A 3,621-nucleotide genomic window follows, 5' to 3' on the forward strand; every position below is an offset into this window, starting at 1 on the left:
AGCATTAGAAACTTACATGCATCCAGCTCTACACCTTGTTATCTCAGATTCTCCAGCATCGGCAGTTCCCACTATCTATAAATAGACCTTGCTTTTTTTGACTAAGTAGCAAAGGATAGCTCATGTTTTGCTCTTCATTTCACCCTTCAGGCGACATCTACGGAGTGCATTTGCAGGAGAATCCAGCAAGTTTTCGAGAAGCAGTACAAGTCCTTCTGTTAGCCGTTCTTTGCTTGGAAATTTTGAGGTATAAATACATAACATTACTAACTATGGTAGATGGTTCTTGGGGATTTCCAACAGGTGACTCCTTCGAATCGGAGTCTGGTTATCAAAACTAATAATTTATTTGCTTGAATTCCTTCCTCATTGGAAATCATCAACAAAGGAGAGAAACAGGGAAAATGAAAACTCTTCCTTCTTCTGGTTTACTGCTACTCTATTTATTTCCTACGATGAGTAGTTTAATGACTCTTATCTGGTCTCATCTCTGAAGTGCCCTTGGAGCATGTTTCCAAATACTGAACTAATAAAAGGGCATGTGCAAAGATCGTGATGTCTGACCTTTTCATTCTTAGACCACATCTCTCCCTGTTACACCCTGCTCATTTCCCAGAAAAGTGCTGTAAGACATTGGAAATTGTGGAAACAGCTGATTAGAGGATGCAATATATGAGTAGTTATAGAGTCATTAGAGTTGTACAGCACAGAAATATACCCTTTAGTCTAACTCATCCATGCTGACCAGATTTCCTAAATAAATCTAGTCCCATTTGCCAGCATTTGGCCCATACCCCTTTAAGCCCTTCCTAATCATATACCCATCCAGATGCCTTTTAAATGTTGCAATTGTACCAGCCTCCACCACCACCTCTGGCAGCTCATTCCATACACGCGTGGCCCTCTGTGGAAAAAATTGCCCCTTAGATCCCATTTTAAATCTTTCCTCTCTCACCTTAAACCTATGCTCCCTAGTTCTGGACTCCCCTACCCTGGAAAAAGATCTTGGCTAGTCACCTTATCCATTTCCCTCATGATTTTATAAACCTCCAAGGCTCCCCCCTCAGCCTCTAACACTCCAGGGAAAGTAGCCCCAGCCTATTCGCCCTCTCCCTATAGCTCGAACCCTCCAACCCTGGCAACATCCTTGTAAATCTTTTCTGAACTATTTCAAGTTTCTCAACATCATTCTTGTAGCAGGGAGACCAGAATTGAATGCAATATTTCAAAAGTGGCCTAACCAATGTTATTTAAGGGTTGTAACTAACAATAATGTTTTTTATCTCATTTCAGGAATCCTTGTTAAAAGGTAGATTTGCACCATCAGGAAGAATCGATGGTTTTACAGCTGAACTTGGAGCAAGTGGATCATACTGCCCGCAGCATGTAACGCTACCTGTGGATGTATCTTACTATAATATTTCTGAACACAGTGCCCCATCACCGTTCCTGGTAAGAGAATATCTTGTAGCATTGTCTGTTAGGATTGTTTACAGATATCCACTTTGATTCAGATGATAGCACGCTTGCTGTGCATTCGGATGTCACTGTAGGGACTAAAGCATAAAAACCTGCAGTACTGAGGAAGCCCTGCCCTGTTAAAGGTGCTGTCTTTCATGTAACATGGTAAAACCAATATCACTGTCCGGCATTTCAAGTGAATGTAAAAGATTCCGTTGTAATCTTTTTCAAAGTAGTGCAGAAAAGTTGTCATTAGTATCCTCATCAGTATTTTACCCTTAATCAACATCACAAAACCAGACTATATGATCGTGACCTTATTGCTGTATATGGACCTTTTGCAATGTGCAAATTGGCTATTGCATTCCTAGTCTGGAATGGTGACTAAACATCAAAAGTACTTCATTGTAAAACACATAGTGACAACATAAAATAAGGAAAAGTACTGTATAAAGTGCAACCATTTTTTTCCTTTCTGCCTGTTTATAATTGAGGACAAGTAATGATTTCATCCATTATCTTTCAAACCTTTTAATTCTTTCAAATCCTTACAATTTTTGTTTCTTCACCATATCAAAATGTTAACGAGCATTCTTTATTACATGACTGATTGTTTCCATTGCTGTGGCATTTTGGTATCACCACTGAAACAGTCTTTGACTGTATTCGCTCAAATTTTGTCATTTTTGTTTTTTTACAATTACAGTTTCCTCAGAACTTGGAATGTTCTGTTAATTTTGAGGCTAATCTGTTGTTGTCCATTGTTAATGTTATAGTGTTAGCTTTTTAAGAGAACTGCAAAGTGTACTGCAGTCTCGAGATTCAGTGGTGCAATGCCTCTCTTTCAGGAGTCCAAGTTTTTACCATGTCAGGCAGTTGTGTAAGTTCATGACAGACTGAAAGTAGATATTTCTGCACATTGGTATAGGCAAAATAAAAAATCTAAGGTCTAAGCCTGACTGAAGCCAAGGGTCCTTTGCATTTATTAATAAAAGATCTATGTCTGTTTGAGGGCCTATCTGCAATATTGAATTGCCATGAGTTAGCCAGGGTTGGGTGCATAAAACCAAGTCTGCATAATACACTGTCTTTGAAGGGACCACTGCAGACTGCCCAATTTAAAAAGTAACTGTTGGATGTAGTGAGGAGCTGTTTGTAGCCAGGAGGAGTTCCGATCTTTCTATCATGTTGTACGTCCCAAATGACCTGTTGCTAGCTGGTTCCACCAACTTCCAAAAGCTGTGTGCCGTGCTTTGTAAAAAGTGCTTCAAAATGTAAAATATTTTCTTTTGAACCTGTTAACTCTAAATGCTGAAAAGTTCAACATGAGTTTGATCAAGGCATAGATTCCTGTCTATACACCTCAATCCTAAATAAGGGACTGTTACACTTACAACAATTTATTTATAGTCTGACTTAATGTGAAGTGCCAAATGAATAGCATAGTTAAGGCATCTCAAAGAGAAGATTCTTCACTATTTGAAATGGAAATGTTTTGACTTTATTTGTTTATTTACCATACTATTTTCCTTTTTGTTTAGGGTGTCATAAATCTGGAATCTTTGGGAAGGAAGGGTTACAATGTCCCCAAAACAGGAACCATTCAAGTGGTGAGTTTAGTGATCTTACCTTTAACCCCTGAAAAGCAACGATCACACGTCGGCTTACATGCTCCTCTCCAAGCTTTTAGCTGAAGCACATTTAACCAACAGAACATTTGAGGTATTGCAATCAATTCCCACCTCTCTGAGCTGTGGCAATGGGAAAAAGCCAGATTTCTGATGCAATTGCTTCTGTATTGTGGTTGGTGAAGACTGAAACTAGAGAATAGGAAGATGGAGATTATTTCCAAGATGGCAGGCTGTTAATAAGTAGGGTATTGCAGGGGTCAGTGTAGGCTCAAAACCGTTCACAATCTTTACAAATGATTTGAATGTGTAGACCAAAAATACAATTTCCACATTTGTTGATGATGCAAAACTAGATGGAAACACAAGTTGTGGAGAATCCTCAGGGAAATTTGGACTGGCTAATTGAATGAAAGGGAAGCAATATGCAAGCATTTACTTCAGAAGTCACACAACATCAGGTAAAGTCTAACAGGTTTACTTGAAATCACAAGCTTTCAGAGTGCTGCTGTTCCGTCAGGTGAACTTCACC

The 3,621-nt window shown here is 39.0% G+C and overlaps 1 long non-coding RNA gene across 1 annotated transcript; it reads left to right on the forward strand.

Moving 5' to 3' along the window:
* Nucleotides 1-144: 144 nt before the first annotated feature.
* LOC125484522 lies at nucleotides 145-3,102 on the forward strand. Its single transcript, XR_007263398.1, has 3 exons — nucleotides 145-247; nucleotides 1,294-1,452; nucleotides 3,003-3,102. It is a non-coding gene; the product is annotated as an uncharacterized LOC125484522 (long non-coding RNA).
* The last annotated feature ends 519 nt before the right edge of the window (nucleotides 3,103-3,621 follow it).

Source organism: Rhincodon typus, chromosome 1 (assembly GCF_021869965.1).
Source record: "Rhincodon typus isolate 14 chromosome 1, sRhiTyp1.1, whole genome shotgun sequence".
Classification (NCBI taxonomy): Eukaryota; Metazoa; Chordata; class Chondrichthyes; order Orectolobiformes; family Rhincodontidae; genus Rhincodon; species Rhincodon typus.